We start from the raw sequence: 21,026 nt of genomic DNA, 5'->3' as shown, positions 1-21,026 counted from the left end.
GTCCCTTCAGAGCCAAAAGTCATGCACCTTCGGCGGCCGAAGGTTCCCTCCAGAGACGAAACTCATGCATGTTCGGCGGTACCTTCGGCGGCCGAAACTCCCCTCCAGAGCCGAAAGTCAGCTTTCGGGGGTAGGGTTCGGCAGCCAAAGGCTTGCCTCCACAGGCAGGTTCGGCGGCCGAAAGTTCCTTCGGCTGCCGAACCTGAGTTCTCCCAAAGGGCAGAACTCAGCCATCCACATGCACAAACACCTCTCAAACCATACAATCATGCATTTACCTATTCTACAATAAGCAAACTCAAGCCAACATGCCTATAGGGGTCTCAAACTACCCTAAACCCCAACTACAACACATCAAACATACATAAACATCATACATTGCCCAAAAACTCAACAAAAACCCATAAACTCAAAATAACCTAAACATGCATTTCTACCCCATAAATCTTCATAGAACTTGCTTAAAACATAAAATGAGCTAAAGATCTACTCTTACCTCTTGAAGATCGAGAGGAGAGGCGATCTAACTCGAAGATGGGAGAGATCTCGCTCCTTTGGTCTCCAAGCTCCAAAACTTGCTCTTTTGCTCAGAAATCTTCAAACCAAGTCAAAACTCATAAGAAATCATGAAAACTCGAAGGAAGAAGCTCAAAATCAACAAGGGACGGCGGAGAGCTCACCTTGGCCGAAAATGGGGAGAAAAGCTCGCCCGTTTCGGACAAGGGACCCCTTTATTAGTGGCTGGCCAGGCCACTTTCGGGGGCCTAATGTGCCTCCGCATGCATGCCATGTTCGGCGGCCGAACATAAGGTTTGGCGACCGAACCTGGACTTCCCTCACATATGCCTTCGGGGGCCTAAAGCACTCCCGAAGCGCATGCCTGAATCTTCCTCCAAGGTTATTTTTATGGAAAAATTCATTTTCTTTCTTGCTTAAAACCATAAAATACATTAAAACATTTTATGAAAACATGATTTTTACCCTTCTAGAGGTTTTCGACATCCGAGATTCCACCGGACGGTAGGAATTCGATACCGGAGTCTAGCTGGGTATTACATTCTTCCCCCCTTAAGAACATTCGTCCTCGAATGTTCACCAAACAACACATGCATAGCACAAAACATGAACATACAAAGCATAAATCATCAATATTCATACAAAACACATAAAACTCACCTTAGAAGAGATGAGGATATTGCTGGAGCATGGACTCCCGTGTCTCCCAGGTACACTCTTCGATGTTGTGGTGATTCCAAAGGACTTTCACCATCGAGATTTCCTTGTTCCTTAGCTTCCTGATCTGGGTGTCTAGGATCCATACTGGCTGCTCAACATAAGTGAGATCTTCTTGGATCTCCACATCAGGCTCACTAAGAACCTTGCTCGGATCTAACACGCACTTTCTTAACATGGAAACGTGGAAAACCGGATGGATTCTCTCCATAGAAGCAGGTAAGTCAAACTTATACGATACATTCCTGATCTTTTGCAAGATTTCAAAGGGTCCGATGTACCGTGGAGCTAGCTTACCTTTATTTCCGAACCGAATCACCCCTTTCATTGGAGACACTTTGCGCAATACCAAATTCCCCTCCTGAAACTCTACTTGCCTTCTGCGGACATCTGCATAACTCTTTTGCCTGCTTACAGCAGTCTTGGTCCTCTCTCTGATTATGGGCACAACTTTGCTGGTGATCTCTACTAGCTCAGGCCCTGCTAAGGCCTTTTCCCCAACTTCTTCCCAACAGACAGGCGACCTGCACTTCCTTCCATACAAAGCTTCGTATGGAGCCATCCCTATGCTAGCATGATGGCTGTTATTGTAGGCAAACTCCACCAAGGGTAGATGCTGCCTCCAAGAACCGCCAAAATCCAGCACACTCATTCTGAGCATATCCTCTATTGTCTGGATGGTCCTCTCTGATTGTCCGTCCGTCTGAGGATGGAAAGCAGTGCTAAAATCCAACCTGGTACCCATAGCGTTTTGCTGACTCCACCTGTAACGACCCAAAAATCAGACCGCTACCGGCGTTAGGATCCAGATCGGCTTAAGGCCGCCGGGACCCGTAGCAAGCCTTACATGAAACCTGTAAACCTGTATAATCCCATAAATGATCAACAACATGCATAAAAATTAAAACTTTTCTTTCCATATACATCAACCAAACTCAACCTGTGCAAACACAAAAACATAACATTGATCCCTCTGTGGGGTCTCATCTGTGCCCCCAATGGGTGACATAATATATGTTGAGTTGGTTTACATAAACATCATAAAAATCTCTAAGATCATGTATTAAAAGGGATAACAATACTCTATGGTCAAGCACACTTCTATCATCCATAAACATCATCTCATTACATAACTATAATGATTAAGACTTTACATTACAATTTGATCATGTCCATTGCTAGCTATTACATATACAAAACTTCATTATTCTATCCGGACTCCTGCTCTATCCTGTACCTGCAAGCCTGGGGGTAAAGGGAGAGGGGTGAGCTAAAAGCCCAGTGAGTAGAACTATAAAACATATTAACACTATGCTCTATGAAATGCATCATAACACAGACAATTCACATAAGGGTTGGGTGAACTTGTCACCAATTAGTCCAAGCTAACTCTGTGCCAGGCCGTAGCATGGGGTCCTGGTCTTCCTGTCATAACATACATTACTTACCATTGCCCCAGGGCCTCCTCTGGGCTCCTGGTCTTCGAGTCCTATAACCGTGCCAGGCCGTAGAATGTGGTCTTGGTCTTTCCTTACTCTGTGCCAGGCCGTAGAATGGGGTCCTGGTCTTCCTGTCATGGACTAATTGGGTCATCCAATATTCACCCACATCAACAACAATCGATGCAATGCGGCATATTCGTGGAAACTAATGCAATCATCCTATTACATAATCATGATGCATGAAACATGATAAAACATTTAATTTCTCAATTTAAAAGTTTAAGTTTGGTTCCACTCACCTCTGGCTGACTCTGACAGTACCCAAGCAGCTGAACTCACTGCTGGGGTCCTCGGTTCCTCGGGTCCGAACCTACACAGGTGGACTCAAATGAGGGACCAAACATACCTGAACATAACTATAAACTACTCCCCAAAAACCCCCTAGAACATCATGAAACAACCATAGAAAAACATGCAAAAGAGGCCTGGACAGGGCACTTTCGGCGGCAGGTTCGGCGGCCGAAAGTCCCTCCAGAGCCGAAAGTCAGGCAGGTTCGGCGGCACCTTCGGCGGCCGAAACTCCCAGACAGAGACGAAACTCATGCATGTTCGGCGGCACTTTCGGCGGCCGAAACTGCCAGACAGAGACGAAAGTCTCCTTTCGGAGGCAAGCTTCGGCAGCCGAAAGGCTGCCTCCCCAGCCATGTTCGGCGGCCGAAAGTCCTTCGGCTGCCGAACCTGGTTTCTGCCAAAGGGCAGAAACTTGGCTCCCTTTGCTCATTTCGCCTCCAAACCTTCCAAACATGCATCAAACCTATTCTACAACACACAAACACAAGCATACATGTTCCTAGGGGCCTCAAACCAATATAAACCCCATCTACAACACATCAAGTATCCACATTGCTCAAGAACATACATTTATACCCATAAACATAACCATAATCTAAACATGCATTCTACCCCCATAGATCTACTTAAAACTTATTTTAAACATGCAATGAGCTTAAGATCGGCTCTTACCTCTTGAAGATCGAGAGAGAGGAGACCTAAAACTCGGGGGTGGGAGAGAGTGGGTTCTTAAACCTCCAAGCTCCAAAACTTTGCTCAAAAGCTCAAATCTTCAAAACAAAGTTAAAACAAATGAAAATCTTGAAAGATCTAGAGGAAAGACGTCAAAGATGGGTGAGGGACGGCGGAGACTCACCTTGGCCGAAAATGGGGAAAAAGCTCGCCCGTTTTCGGCTAAGGGACCCTTTTATAGTGGCTGGCCAGACCACGTTCGGGGACCGAATGTGCCTCCGCATGCATGCCATGTTCGGCGGCCGAACTTGAGGTTCGGCGGCCGAACCTGTACTTCCCTCACTTATGCTTTCGGGGGCCTAAAGCACACCCGAAACGCATGCATGTTCGGCGGCCGAACTTGAGGTTCGGCGGCCGAACCTGAGTTTTCCTCCAATGTTATTTTCATGCAAAAACTCATTTTCTTTCATACTTAAAACATAAAACACATTAAAACATTTTATAAAAACATGGTTTTACCCTACTAGAAGCTTCCGACATCCGAGATTCCACCGGATGGTAGGAATTCCGATACCGGAGTCTAACCGGGTATTACACCGCCAAAACTTGGAGGTGAACTGGGGTCCTCTATCAGACACTATTGAAACAGGAACCCCATGCAGCCTGACAACCTCATCTACATACACCTGCGCCAACTTGTCCATAGAATAGCCACTCCTGACAGGGATGAAGTGAGCAGATTTGGTCAGTCTGTCCACAATCACCCATATGGAGTCCAATCTGTTGGACGCCGCCGGTAGCCCCACCACGAAGTCCATAGCTATATTCTCCCATTTCCACTCTGGAATAAGTAGTGGGTTAAGCATTCCAGCCGGCTTCTGATGTTCCAGCTTCACCCTCTGACATATTTCGCAGGCTGACACGAACTGTGCCACTTCTCTTTTCATAGCTGGCCACCAATACACTCTCTTCAGATCTTGATACATTTTGGTGGCTCCAGGGTGAACACTGTACCTGGCATTATGAGCCTCTCTCATAATGTCTCCCTTCAGTCCCACGTCATCTGGTACACACAATCTATTCCCATAGCGGAGGATCCCCTTGCTGTCAAATCTGAACTCTTCATTCTTGCCTGACTGAACAGTCTTGGCAATCTTTACTAACTCTGGGTCCTCGTGCTGTTTCTAAGCCACCTGCTCTAGAAACATGGGTGCCACTGTCATCTGGGCTATCAAAGCACCTGTACCAAACAACTCCAACTGTAGACCTTCATTAATGAGCTCGAAGAACTCCCTCACTACTGGCCTCCTCTCTACTGAAATATGGGACAAACTGCCAAGTGATTTCCGGCTTAAGGCGTCTGCCACAACATTCGCCTTACCCGGATGGTACTGGATCTTGCAATCATAGTCACTGAGCAGTTCTACCCATCTTTTCTGCCTCAAATTCAGCTCTCCTTGACTCAGGATGTATTGCAGGCTTTTATGATCTGTGAAGATCTCACATTTTACCCCATAAAGGTAATGCCTCCACATCTTGAGTGCAAAGATTACCGCTGCCATTTCTAGGTCATGTGTAGGGTAATTCAACTCGTGCTTCTTCAGCTGCCTAGAAGCATAAGCAATCACCCTTTCATTCTGCATCAGCACACAACCCAGTCCCATACGGGACGCATCACAGAAAACTGTGAAGTCTTCATTACTAGTTGGCAGAGCTAACACTGGTGCTGAAGTCAATCTCTTCTTGAGCTCCTCAAAGCTTTCTTCACACTGGTCGATCCACACAAACCTCTGGTTCTTCTTAGTCAGTCTGGTCATAGGAGCTGCAATCTTAGAGAAGTCCTGGACGAACCTCCTGTAGTAACCTGCCAAACCCAAGAAGCTCTTGATCTCTGTCACTATAGTGGGTCTAGGCCAGTTAGCTACAGCTTCCACTTTCTTGGGGTCTACCTCGATTCCATTTTCTGACACAACGTGCCCCAAGAATGAAATGTTCCTCAGCCAGAACTCACACTTGGAGAACTTGGCATACAAGCCATGTTCCCTCAAGGTCTGCAGAACTAACCTCAGATGATGGGCATGCTCCTCTGCATTCCTGGAATACACTAAAATATCATCTATGAAGACAATAACAAAGTGATCCAGGTATTGACTGAAAACTCTGTTCATGAGATCCATGAATGCTGCAGGGGCATTGGTTAACCCGAACGGCATCACAAGGAACTCATAGTGCCCATATCTGGTCCTGAATACTGTCTTCGGTACATCCTCTTCTCTTATCCTCAGCTGATGATACCCCGATCTCAGATCTATTTTGGAGAAACAACCTGCTCCTGCTAACTGGTCGAATAGATCGTCGATCCTTGGCAACGGGTACTTATTCTTGGTAGTGACCTTGTTCAACTGCCTATAGTCGATACAAAGTCTGAGGGATCCATCCTTCTTTCTCACAAACAGCACTGGAGCACCCCAAGGTGAGGTACTCGGTCGGATGAAGCCTCTATCTACCAACTCTTGCAACTGCTCCTTAAGCTCTTTCAATTCTGCTGGTGCCATCCTATAGGGAGGGATAGAGATCGGTCTGGTTCCAGGCATCAACTCAATTTCAAACTCTATCTCCCTAGCAGGTGGTAAACCTAGCAGCTCGTCTGGGAAAACATCTAAGAACTCTCTGACCAGGGGCACTGAGGCGGGCTCTCTGACCTGACTATCCAGCTCTCTCACATGAGCTAGAAAACCCTGACAACCCCTCCTGAGTAGCCTACGAGCCTGAAGGGCTGATATCAAACCTCTAGGTGTACTCCCCCTATCTCCTCTGAAGACAACCTCTGACCCATCCTGACATCTGAACTTGACTACCTTGTCTCTGCAGTCCAAGGTAGCACCATGGGTAGATAGCCAATCCATCCCTAGAATGACGTCAAGATCTGTCAAATCTAGAACCACAAGGTCGGCAGAAAGGCATCTCCCCTCAACAAAAACTGGACTACACTGGCAGACTGACTCTGCCACTGACGGGTCACACTTGGGTCCACTGACCCATAGGGGACACTCTAACCCAGAGACCATCAAACCCAATCTCTCGACGACCCTCGGAGCAATGAAAGAATGAGATGCACCAGGGTCCATTAAGGCATAAACATCCGAGCAACCAATGATGAGATTACATGCCACCACGGTGTTCGATGCATTTGCCTCCTGTTGTGTCATGGTGAAGATCCATGCTGGAGCTGATGGACCTTCACCTCTGAAACCCTCTGAAGAAGAGGCTGCCCCTCTCCCTCTGCCTCTGCCACTAGCCTGAGTCGCAGCTGGAGCTGCTGGCTGAGCCACACTACCAGAAGCTGTCTGCTGAGACTGTGCCATAAAAGCTGCTCTAGGACACTCCCGAGCCATGTGTCCCTCCTGCCCACATCTGAAGCAGGTTGTCGTCCCAACCAGACATACACCCTTGTGCGGCTTCCCACACTTCCTACATACTGCATTATCTGCTCCTAAGCTCGAGCCACTTCCTAATCCCAGACCGGACTTGATCTTGTTCCAGAAGTTGTTCTTCTTTGACTTCTTGGTGGTATTGCTCCACCTCTTACTGCCTGAACTCAGAGAAGAAGGGTCTAACCTTCCCCCACCTGGGGTTTTGGAACCAGAAGGCTGTGCTACTGACTGCTTAACTTTCCCTTCGATGATTGCACTAGCCTCCATCCTCCGAGCCATATCCATAAAGGCATGGAAACTCTCCCTCTCTGCTGACTGAATCAAGGAGGAATACCTGGAATGAAGCCTCATGATATACCTCCTAGCCTTCTTCTAATCTGTGTCCAGATTTTGCCCTGCAAACGGCAACAGCTCCAAGAACCTATCTGTGTATTCATCTACACTCATCTCCTCCGTCTGCCTCAACTGCTCAAACTCAATCATTTTCAGCTCTCTTGAACTGCCAGAGAAAGCCCATCCTGCAAACTCATTTGCAAACTCCTCCCATGATAGGCTGTGTAATACCCGGCTAGACTCCGGTGTCGGAATTCCTACCGTCCGGTGGAATCTCGGATGTCGGAAGCCTCTAGTAGGGTAGAAGCATGTTTTCATAAAATGTTTTAAGGTATTTCATGGTTTTAAGTAAAAAGGAAATGAGTTTTTGCATGAAAACAACCTTGGAGGAAAACTCAGGTTCGGCCGCCGAACATGCATGCACTTCGGGGAGTGCTTTAGGCCCCCGAAAGCATAAGTGAGGGAAATCCAGGTTCGGCCGTCGAACCTCAAGTTCGGCCGCCGAACATGGCATGCATGCGGAGGCACTTTCGGCTCCCGAACGTGGCCTGGCCAGCCACCTATAAAGGGGTCCCTTAGCCGAAAACGGGTGAGCTTTTTCCCCATTTTCGGCCAAGGTGAGCTCTCTGCCGCCTCTCACCGATCTTGAGTTCTTTCCTTCAAATCTTTCACGATTTTCACAAGTTTTCATCTTTGTTTTGAAGATTTTCGAGTTTAAAGCAAGTTTTGGAGCTTTGAGGTTCAAGAAGCTCAATCTCTCCCAACTCCAAGTTAGATCGCCTCTACTCTCGATCTTCAAGAGGTAAGAGCCGATCTCTAGCTTACAATGTGTTTTAAACAAGTTTTATTCAAGTTTATGAAGTAGAAATGCATGTTTAGGTTATTGTTAGGTTTATGGGTTTATGAATGTTTATGAACAATGTGAGTTGTTTGATGTGTTGTAGTTGGGGTTTTTGATGGTTTGAAGCCCCTAGGAGCTTGTATGCTTGTTTGTGTATGATTGGGAGTGTTATAGAATAGGTTTATGCATGTTAGAAAAGTTTGGGAGGTGTTTGTGCATGTTAGAGCTGAGTTTCTGCCACTTTGGAGAAACTCAGGTTCGGCCGCCGAAGGGACTTTCGGCCGCCGAACCCGCTTGTGGAGGCAGCCTTCGGCTGCCGAAGCCTGTCCTCGAAAGAGGACTTTCGTCTCTGGAGGGCAGTTTCGGTCGCCGAAAGTGCTGCCGAACATGCATGAGTTTCGTCTCTGTCTGGGAGTTTCGGCCGCCGAAGGTGCCGCCGAACCTGCCTGACTTTCGGCTCTGGAGGGACTTTCGGCCGCCGAACCTGCCGCCGAAAGTGCCCTGTCCAGCCTTCCTTTACATGTTTTCCTATGATTGTTTCATGATGTTTTAGGAGGTTTTTGGGGAGTAGTTTAGAGTTATGTTCATGTATGTTTGGTCCCTCATTTGAGTCCACCTGTGTAGGTTCGGACCCGAGGAACCGAGGACCTCAGCAGTGAGTCAGCTGCTCCAGTGTTTGGTCAGAGCTATCCAGAGGTGAGTGGAATAACTCATTACGTTTTAAAGCAAATAATGGACATTTTAGCATGATTCACGCATCATGAATGCCATGAGATGTACTAGGTTGTTTGCATTAGAATTCACGATTTTGTTGCATTGCACACTTTATTGTTGATTGATGTGGATGAACGTTGGATGATCCATAGCCCTCGATCTATGATGTGACGATGTGATTTGTATAGTACAAAATGTAAGACCAGTGGGACCCATTCTACGTTCGCTGGCACCATGTAAGAGAAAGACCAGGACCCATTCTACGTTCTGGCACAGTTGGACTGTTATGTTATGCTATGATATGTAAGAGAAAGACCAGGACCCATTCTACGTTCTGGCACAGTTGGACTATGTAGAGGGCTATTGGTGACAAGTTCATCCTTGATGTGATTAGTTGTGATATGATGCATTACATGTTATCATATGTTTTAAATGTTTTATTATTCTGCTCACTGGGCTCTAGTAGCTCACCCCTCTCCCAAATTCCCCAGGTTTGCAGGTACAGGGTAGACCAGGAGGTTCGCAAGAGTAATGAAGTCGTGTGTATGTAATAGATAGAGTGTGGACATGATAAATTGTAAAATAATGTAAAGTTATGAATAGTAATGTATGTAAAGATTTTGAGGATTAGAGATTGTGCTTGACCCAATGTGTAAGGTATCCTTTTTTATACATGATCTTAGATGTTTTATGATGTTTATGTAAACCAACTCAACATATGTTGTATTGCCCATTGGGGCATTGATGAGATCCCACATAGGGGTCAAAGCTTATGATGATGTTTATGTACAGTGCATGCACAGGTTGAGTTTGGTGTATGAAAGAAAAGTTTTAAATTTTTATATATGTTGTTGATCATGTATGGGATTAAACAGGTTTACAGGTTTCATGTTAGGCTTGCTACGGGTCTCGGCGGCCTTAAGCCGATCTGGATCCTAGCGCCGGTAGCGGTCCGATTTTTGGATCGTTACAGAATGGTATCAGAGCCCTAGGTTCATAGGATCAGACCTAGAGTGTCGGGCTCATAGATGTTCTAGAAGGTCAAGCACAATAGGAAGATCATGTCCACTAGGATAGGATGTTGAGTCCTGTCTTGTATGATGATGTGAAATGCCATGATTATATACATGTGCATTGATGCTATGATATGAATGATATATATGTGATGCGGGTTCATGTGTTTCCACATGAACCATATGATGCTAATGTTTGTATGATGTGTACTATTTTTCAGAAAACAAAATGAGAGGAACCCGTCGATCTGCAAGATTGACTGGAGTACCACCTGAGGATGAGGGCACGAGCGCCCGTCCTCCTGCATTGCCTAGGGCAATGTCATGTAGATCAAATAGAGAAAGAGTGTCAAAGGACCCTAGAAGGTCTTTTGATGCTAGCAGAAGGGGGACAGATAGAGGAGGAAGTTCTTGAGATGTGAGGGAGGTTATGGAAGAGGATCAGAGGAGGGATGGGAATCTGGATGTCAGCATGGCGGAAGAAGGGACAGGGGAGTCACAGGGTGGCGCTCAGGCCTCGGGGTATGGTTTTCCATCTCATTATCCACCCTTCCCACAGGGTTCAGGGTATCCGATGGGAGGCACATCGGATTATTCCAGCTTTAACCCCTACCCTACCTACATGCCTTATCCACCTTTCTATCCACCTTACACACAGTACCCAGCTTATCCACCCTCACCCTTCTATCCTTACCCGGCAAACCCCACCTCGGGGAATGCTGCACCCCCACCTCCACCACCTACAGAACCAGCAGCCCCAGTTACTCAACCTTCTAGACCTAGCTCAGCCGGTGGGAGCAAAGTAAAGATGACAGATTACCTTAAGCTGGATGCTCCCAAATACAAATCAGGGGATGATCCCTTTGAGTACCTGAGAGTAGTGAAGACAATAACTGATGAGCTAGGGGCAGATGACAGCAGGGCCATTCAGATGGCAGGGTTCACTTTAAAGTGCAAAAAGGCACGAGAATGGTTCAAGTGTTATGTGGACCCGAGACTAGACGGCATGACATGGGAGGAATTTGCAAATGAGTTCGCTGGATGGGCTTTTCCAGACAGTTCCAGAGAATTGAAGATGATTGAGTTTGAACAGCTGAGGCAGACAGAACACATGAGTGTAGAGGAGTTCACGGATAAATTCTTGGAGCTATTGCCTTTTTCAGGGCAAGCTCTAGATACAGATTCGAAGAAAGCCAAAAGATATGTTATGAAGCTGCATTCTAGGTACTCCTCTTTGATTCAGTCAGTTGAGAGGGAAAGTTTCCACACTGTGGTGGATATGGCTCGAAGGATGGAGGCGAGTGCTATAGTTGAGGGGTCAGTGAAGCAGTCAGTGACCCAGTCTTCAGGGGTTAAGACCCCAGGCAGAGGAGGGCCAGGTCTCTCTTCTCAGAGCTCAGGTAGCAAGAGGTGGAATAACACCACCAAGAAGCCGAAGAAGAACAAGTTTTGGAGTAAGTTGAAATCCGGTCTGGGATTTGGCGGTGGCTCGAGCTCAGGCTCAGATGGTACAGAATGCCTAAGGTGTGGGAGGCCACATAAGGGAGTGTGTCGGGCTGGGACTAATACATGTTTCAGATGTGGACAGGAGGGACACATGGCTCGGGAGTGTCCTAGAGCACCTTTTATGGGCCAGCCCCAGCAGACAGCTTCTGGTAGTGTGGCACAGCCAGCAGCTCCAGCCACAACTCAGGGCAGTGGCAGAGGTAGAGGGAGAGGGGCAGCCTCTTCTTCTGGTTCCCGAGGTGAAGGTCCATCAGCTCCAGCCAGGATCTTCACCATGACTCAGCAGGAGGCTAACACATCCAACACCGTGGTGTCAGGTAATCTCGTCATTGGGTGTTCTGATGTGTATGCATTAATGGACCCGGGTGCATCTCATTCTTTTATTGCTCCGAGAGCCGTTGAGAGGTTGGGTCTGATAGTCTCTGGGTTAGAGTGTCCTCTATGTGTCAGTGGACCCAAGTGTGACCCGTCAGTGGCAGAGTCAGTCTGCCAGTACAGTCTAGTTTTTGTTGAGGGAAGATGCCTCTCCGCCGACCTTGTGGTTCTAGATTTGACAGACTTTGACGTCATTCTAGGGATGGAATGGCTATCTACCCATGGTGCTACCTTGGAGTGCAGAGACAAGGTAGTCAGGTTCAGAGATCAGAACGGGTCAGAGGTCGTCTTCAGAGGAGACAAGAGGGGTACACCTAGAGGTCTGATATCAGCTCTTCAGGCTCGTAGGTTGCTTAGGAAGGGATGTCAGGGGTATTTAGCTCATGTGAGAGAGCTAGATGGTCAGGTCAGGGAGCCAGCCTCAGTGCTAGTTGTCAGAGAATTTCAGGATGTTTTTCCAGACGAGCTTCCAGGTTTACCACCTGCTAGGGAGATAGAGTTCGAGATAGAGTTGGTGCCTGGAACTAGACCGATCTCTATCCCTCCCTACAGGATGGTTCCAGCCGAGTTGAAGGAGTTGAAAGAGCAGTTACAAGAGTTGGTAGAAAAGGGCTTCATCCGACCGAGTACCTCACCTTGGGGTGCTCCAGTCTTGTTTGTAAAGAAGAAGGATGGGTCCCTCAGACTTTGTATCGACTACAGGTAGTTGAACAAAGTCACTACCAAGAATAGGTACCCTCCGCCAAGGATCGATGATCTATTCGACCAGCTAGCCGGAGCGGGTTGTTTCTCCAAAATAGATCTGAGATCGGGGTACCATCAGCTAAGGATAAGAGAAGAAGATGTGCCAAAGACAGCTTTCAAGACCAGATATTGGCATTTTGAGTTCCTTGTAATGCCGTTCGGGTTAACTAATGCCCCTGCAACATTCATGGATCTCATGAACAGAGTGTTTAGCCAATACCTGGATCACTTTGTTATTGTCTTCATAGATGATATCTTAGTGTATTCCAGGAATGCAGAGGAGCATGCCCATCATCTGAGGTTAGTTCTGCAGACCTTGAGGGAACATGGCTTGTATGCCAAGTTCTCTAAGTGTGAGTTATGGCTGAGGAGCATTTCATTCTTGGGGCATGTAGTGTCAGGAAATGGGATAGAGGTGGACCTCAAGAGGATAGAAGCTGTGGCGAACTGGCCTAGACCCACTTCAGTGACAGAGATTAGAAGTTTCTTGGGTTTGGCAGGTTACTACAGGAGGTTCGTTCAGGACTTCTCAAAGATTACAGCTCCTCTGACCAGGTTAACCAGGAAGAATCAGAAGTTTGTGTGGACCGACCAGTGCGAAGAGAGTTTTGAAGAGCTTAAAAAGAGATTAACATCGGCACCAATGTTAGCTTTGCCAACTAGCAGTGAGGACTTCACAGTCTTTTGTGATGCGTCCCGTGTGGGACTGGGTTGTGTGTTAATGCAGAATGAAAGGGTGATTGCTTATGCTTCTAGACAGCTGAAGAAGCATGAGTTGAATTACCCCACACATGACCTGGAAATGGCAGCAGTAATCTTTGCACTCAAGATGTGGAGGCACTACCTCTATGGGGTAAAATGTGAGATCTTCACAGATCATAAGAGCCTGCAGTACATCCTGAGTCAAAGAGATTTGAACTTGAGATAGAGAAGGTGGGTAGAGCTGCTAAGTGACTATGATTGCAAAATTCAGTACCATCCGGGTAAGGCGAATGTTGTGGCAGACGCCTTAAGCCGAAAATCACTCAGCAGCTTATCCCATATATCAGCAGAGAGGAGGCCAGTGGTGAAGGAGTTTTACAAGCTCATTGAGGAAGGTCTACAGTTGGAGTTGTCTGGTACAGGTGCTTTGGTAGCCCAGATGAGAGTGGCACCCGTCTTTCTGGAGCAGGTAGCTCAGAAACAGCATGAGGACCCAGAGTTAGTGAAGATTGCCAGGACTGTTCAGTCAGGCAAAGATAGTGAGTTCAGATTCGACAGCAAAGGGATCCTCCGCTATGGGAGCAGACTATGTGTACCAGATGACATAGGGCTAAAAGGAGACATTATGAGAGAGGCTCATAATGCAAGATACAGCGTTCACCCCGGAGCCACCAAGATGTATCAAGATCTGAAGAAGGTTTATTGGTGGCCAGCTATGAAGAAAGAAGTGGCACAGTTTGTGTCAGCCTGCGAAGTGTGTCAGAGGGTGAAGCTGGAACATCAGAAGCCGGCCGGAATGCTTAACCCGCTACCTATTCCAGAGTGGAAATGAGAGAATATAGCTATGGACTTCGTAGTGGGGTTACCGGCAGCGTCCAACAGATTGGACTCCATATGGGTGATTGTGGACAGACTCACCAAATCTGCTCACTTCATCCCTGTCCGAAGTGGCTATTTTGTGGACAAGTTGGCGCAGGTGTATGTTGATGAGATCGTCAGGCTGCATGGGGTTCCTGTTTCGATATTGTCTGATAGAGGGCCCCAGTTCACCTCCAGGTTTTGGCGGAGTCTGCAGAACGCCATGGGTACCAGGTTGGATTTTAGCACTGCTTTCCATCCACAGACGGATGGACAATCAGAAAGGACCATCCAGACCATAGAGGATATGCTTAGAATGTGTGTGCTGGACTTTGGCGGTTCTTGGAGGCAGCATCTACCCTTGGTGGAGTTTGCCTACAATAACAGCCATCATGCTAGCACCGGGATGGCTCCATATGAGGCTTTGTATGGGAGGAAGTGCAGATCACCTGTTTGCTGGGAAGAGGTTTGAGAAAAGGCCTTAGCAGGGCCTGAACTAGTAGAGATCACCAGTAGGGTGGTACCCATAATCAGAGAAAGGATCAAGACTGCTGCAAGCAAACAGAAGAGTTATGCAGACATCCGCAGAAGACAGGTAGAGTTTCAGGAGGGGGATCTGGTATTGCTCAAGGTGTCTCCTATGAAAGGAGTGGTTCGCTTTGGGAAGAAAGGTAAACTAGCCCCACGATACATCGGACCCTTTGAAATCTTGCAAAAGATTGGGAATGTGTCGTACAAGCTGGATTTACCTGCTTCTATGGAGAGAATCCATCCGGTTTTCCATGTTTCCATGTTGAGGAAGTTTGTGTCAGATCCGAGCAAGGTTCTTAGTGAGCCTGATGTGGAGATCCAAGAAGATCTCACTTATGTTGAACAGCCAGTATGGATCATAGACACCCAGATCAGAAAGCTAAGAAACAAGGAAATCTCGATGGTGAAAGTCCTGTGGAACCACCACAATTTGGAAGAATGCACTCGGGAGACACGGGAGTCCATGCTCCAGCAATACCCTTATCTTTTCTAAGGTTAGTTCCTTGTGAGTTTATGTGTTTTATATGTATGTTATGTTGTATGCTTTGCATGTGCTAGTTGAGGAACATTCGGGGACGAATGTTCTTAAGGGGAGGAGAATGTAATACCCGGCTAGACTCCGGTGTCGGAATTCCTACTGTCCGGTGGAATCTCGGATGTCGGAAGCCTCTAGTAGGGTAGAAGCATGTTTTCATAAAATGTTTTAAGGTATTTCATGGTTTTAAGTAAAAAGGAAATGAGTTTTTGCATGAAAACAACCTTGGAGGAAAACTCAGGTTCGGCCGCCGAACCTCAAGTTCGGCCGCCGAACATGCATGCACTTCGGGGAGTGCTTTAGGCCCCCGAAAGCATAAGTGAGGGAAATCCAGGTTCGGCCGCCGAACATGGCATGCATGCGGAGGCACTTTCGGCTCCCGAACGTGACCTGGCCAGCCACCTATAAAGGGGTCCCTTAGCCGAAAACGGGCGAGCTTTTTCCCCATTTTCGACCAAGGTGAGCTCTCTGCCGCCTCTCACCGATCTTGAGTTCTTTCCTTCAAATCTTTCACGATTTTCACAAGTTTTCATCTTTGTTTTGAAGATTTTCGAGTTTAAAGCAAGTTTTGGAGCTTTGAGGTTCAAGAAGCTCAATCTCTCCCAACTCCAAGTTAGATCGCCTCTACTCTCGATCTTCAAGAGGTAAGAGCCGATCTCTAGCTTACAATGTGTTTTAAACAAGTTTTATTTAAGTTTATGAAGTAGAAATGCATGTTTAGGTTATTGTTAGGTTTATGGGTTTATGAATGTTTATGAACAATGTGAGTTGTTTGATGTGTTGTAGTTGGGGTTTTTGATGGTTTGAAGCCCCTAGGAGCTTGTATGCTTGTTTGTGTATGATTGGGAGTGTTATAGAATAGGTTTATGCATGTTTGAAAAGTTTGGGAGGCGTTTGTGCATGTTAGAGCTGAGTTTCTGCCACTTTGGAGAAACTCAGGTTCGGCCGCCGAAGGGACTTTCGGCCGCCGAACCCGCTTGTGGAGGCAGCCTTCAGCTGCCGAAGCCTGCCCCCGAAAGAGGACTTTCGTCTCTGGAGGGCAGTTTCGGCCGCCGAAAGTGCCGCCGAACATGCATGAGTTTCGTCTCTGTCTGGGAGTTTCGGCCGCCGAAGGTGCCGCCGAACCTGCCTGACTTTCGGCTCTGGAGGGACTTTCGGCCGCCGAACCTGCCGCCGAAAGTGCCCTGTCCAGCCTTCCTTTACATGTTTTCCTATGATTGTTTCATGATGTTTTAGGAGGTTTTTGGGGAGTAGTTTAGAGTTATGTTCATGTATGTTTGGTCCCTCATTTGAGTCCACCTGTGTAGGTACGGACCCGAGGAACCGAGGACCTCAGCAGTGAGTCAGCTGCTTCAGTCATTGTCAGAGCTACCAGAGGTGAGTGGAATAACTCATTATGTTTTAAAGCAAATAATGGACATTTTAGCATGATTCACGCATCATGAATGCCATGAGATGTACTAGGTTGTTTGCATTAGAATTCACGATTTTGTTGCATTGCACACTTTATTGTTGATTGATGTGGATGAACGTTGGATGATCCATAGCCCTCGATCTATGATGTGACGATGTGATTTGTATAGTACGGAATGTAAGACCAGTGGGACCCATTCTACGTTCGCTGGCACCATGTAAGAGAAAGACCAGGACCCATTCTACGTTCTGGCACAGTTGGACTGTTATGTTATGCTATGATATGTAAGAGAAAGACCAAGACCCATTCTACGTTCTGGCACAGTTGGACTATATAGAGGGCTATTGGTGACAAGTTCATCCTTGATGTGATTAGCTATGATATGATGCATTACATGTTATCATATGTTTTAAATGTTTTATTATTCTGCTCACTGGGCTCTAGTAGCTCACCCCTCTCCCAAATTCCCCAGGTTTGCAGGTACAGGGTAGACTAGGAGGTTCGCAAGAGTAATGAAGTCGTGTGTATGTAATAGATAGAGTGTGGACATGATAAATTGTAAAATAATGTAAAGTTATGAATAGTAATGTATGTAAGGATTTTGAGGATTAGAGATTGTGCTTGACCCAATGTGTAAGTTATCCTTTTTTATACATGATCTTAGATGTTTTATGATGTTTATGTAAACCAACTCAACATATGTTGTATCGCCAATTGGGGCATTGATGAGATCCCACATAGGGGTCAAAGCTTATGATGATGTTTATGTACAGTGCATGCACAGGTTGAGTTTGGTGTATGAAAGAAAAGTTTTAAATTTTTATGTATGTTGTTGATCATGTATGGGATTAAACAGGTTTACAGGTTGCATGTCAGGCTTGCTACGGGTCTCGGCGGCCTTAAGCCGATCTGGATCCTAGCGCCGGTAGCGGTTCGATTTTTGGATCGTTACAGGCTGTCCAACCTCGGGTTCACATAGTTTTTAAACCACTCTCGGGCCTTTTTGCATTTTAGTGTGAACCCAGCCATCTGAATGGCTCTACTATCATCAGCTCCTATCTCATCTGTAATCGTTCTGACCCTCTCAAGATACACAAACGGGTCATTACCGGTTTCATACTGGGGAGCACCCAACTTCATGTAGTCGGTCATCTTGACCTTGCTCCCTCCAGATGAGCTAGGTTTAGGCATTTGGGTTTCTGGGACAGTAGGTGCTGCTGGTGGTGGAGGAGGTGCAGCATCCCCTGGGGTAGGGTTTGCTGTATCTGGGTAGAAGGATGGGGGTGGGTACATAGGGTACTGTGGGTATGGTGGGTAGAAAGGTGGGTATGGCATGTGGGAGTGGTAAGGGCTAAAGCTGGGGTAATCCGATGTACCTCCCATCGAATACCCGGGATTTTGAGAAAAGGGTGGGTACTGGGGTGGCTAAACAAATCCCGAGGCCTGAGTGCCTCCTTGGGACTCTCCCATACCCTCCTCCGACATACTCACTCCAAGACTGCCATCCCTCCTCTAATCCACATCCATATCATCCCCCACATTCTCTGACATTCCTCCTTGCACTGTTCCCCTTACTGATCTGCTTCTGTTCATATCCAAAGACCTTCTAGGATCTCTCACTGCTCTTTCCCTGCTAGACCTGCTAGACATTGCCCTTGGCAATGCAGGGGGACGGGCACTCATGCCCTCATCCTCCGGTGGTACTCCAGTCAATCGTGCAGATCGATGAGTTCCTCTCATCCTGTTTACTGAAAAACAACACACATCACATAAACATTAGCATCAAATGGTTCATGTACAAACACATGAACCCGCATCACATACATCACATACATAGCATATCATTAATGCACATGCATATAATCATGGCATTTCACATCATCATTCAAGACAGGACTCTACATCCTATCCTAGTGGACATGATTTTCCTATTGTGCTTGACCTTCTAGAACATCTATGAGCCCGACACTCTAGGTCCGACCATATGAACCTAGGGCTCTGATACCAATCTGTAATGACTCGGAAACCGGACTGCTACCGGTGCTAAGATCCAAATTGGCTTAAGGCCACCGGGACCCGTAGCAAGCCAAACATTCATCCTGTAAACCTGATTAATCCCATACATGATCAACACATACATAAACATTTTAAACTTTTCTTTTTATTCATTTACCAAACTCAACCTATGCATGCACAATTAATAATCATAATCATTAACCCCGCATTGGAGTCCTCATCAATGCTCCAATGGGGTAACATAATATACATTAAGTTTGGTTTACATAATCATCATTAAAATCATGTATTCAAAAGGGATTAACAACATACTAGGATCAAGCACAATTCTATCCTCAAAAACACCATTACATTACATAACTATTCAATACTTTACATTTCATCATGTCCACATCTAACTATTACATAACATAACTTTACTCTTCTTGACCTCCTGGCCTATCCCGTACCTGCAAACCTGGGGGATTAGGGAAATGGGGTGAGCTACTAGAGCCCAGTGAGCAGAATAATAAAAACATTTAAAACATATGCTATAATGGAATGCATCACACCACAAACAAATCACATTAAGGATGAACTTGTCACCAATAGTCCTTTACATATCCAATAGTGCCAGGGACGTAGAATGGGTCTTCCTGGACTTTCTCTTACATAGTGCCAGGGACGTAGAATGGGTCTTCCTGGACTTCCATACCATATCATCATCATATCATACCATAATATACGAGGACTAATGGATCATTCAACATTCATCCACATCAACAACATAATATGCAATGCAATATATTCGTGAATTCTAATGCAAACAACCTAATATATCTCATGGTATTCATGATGCGTGAATCATGCTAAAACTTTCATTATTTACTTAAAAACATAAAGAGTCATTCTACTCACCTCAAGCTAGCTCAAACAAGACTCTGAAGCAGCTATCTCACTGCCGGGGTCCTCGGTTCCTCGGGTCCGAACCTACACAGGTGGACTCAAATGAAGGACCAAATATATATGAACATGACTCTAAAATACTCCCCAAAAACCCCCTAAAACACCTTAAAATAATCACATAAATCATGCAAAGGAAGACTGAACAGGGCACTTTCGGCGGCAGGTTCGGCGGCCGAAAGTCCCTCCAGAGCCGAAAGTCATGCACCTTCGGCAGTACCTTCGGCGGCCGAAGGTTCCCTCCAGAGACGAAACTCATGCATGTTCGGCGGCACCTTCGGCGGCCGAAACTCCCCTCCAGAGCCAAAAGTCAGCTTTTGGGGGCAGGGTTCGGCAGCCAAAGGCTTGCCTCCACAGGCAGGTTCGGTGGCCGAAAGTTCCTTCGGCTGCCGAACCTGAGTTCTCCCAAAGGGCAGAACTCAGCCATCCACATGCACAAACACCTCTCAAACCATACAATCATGCATTTACCTATTCTACAACAAGCAAACTCAAGCCAACACGCCTATGGGGGTCTCAAACTACCCTAAACCCCAACTACAACACATCAAACATACATAAACATCATACATTGCCCAAAAACTCAACAAAAACCCATAAACTCAAAATAACCTAAACATGCATTTCTACCCCATAAATCTTTATAGAACTTGCTTAAAACATAAAATGAGCTAAAGATCTACTCTTACCTCTTGAAGATCGCGAGGAGAGGCGATCTAACTCGGAGATGGGAGAGATCTCGCTCCTTTGGTCTCCAAGCTCCAAAACTTGCTCTTTTGCTCAGAAATCTTCAAACCAAGTCAAAACTCATAAGAAATCATGAAAACTCGAAGGAAGAAGCTCAAAATCAATAAGGGACGGCGGAGAGCTCACCTTGGCCGAAAATGGGGAGAAAAGCTCGCCTGTTTCGGACAAGGGACCCCTTTATAGGTGGCTGGCCAGGCCACTTTCGGGGGCCTAACGTGCCTCCGCATGCATGAGGTTCGGCGGCCGAACATATCATAGCATAACATAACAGTCTAATGCAAACAACCTATTTCATCACATGGCATTCATGATGCATGAACATGCTAAAAACTTTATAATTTATTTGCTTTAAATCGTAAAGGTTTATTCTACTCACCTCTTGGCTAGCTCTGACAATGACTGAAGCAGCTGACTCACTGCTGGGGTCCTCGGTTCCTCAGGTCCGAACCTACACAGGTGGACTCAAATGAGGGACCAAACAACTAGAACATAACTCTAAAAACATCCCCCAAAACCCCCTAAAACACCTCAAAACAATCATGCAAAAACATGCATAAACCTATTCTACAACACACATACACAAGCATACAAGCTCCTAGGGGCTTCAAACTATCTAAAACCCC

This window comes from Manihot esculenta, chromosome 4 (assembly GCF_001659605.2).
Source record: "Manihot esculenta cultivar AM560-2 chromosome 4, M.esculenta_v8, whole genome shotgun sequence".
In the NCBI taxonomy this organism is placed as follows: Eukaryota; Viridiplantae; Streptophyta; class Magnoliopsida; order Malpighiales; family Euphorbiaceae; genus Manihot; species Manihot esculenta.
Note: the sequence above shows the minus strand (reverse complement) of the source record.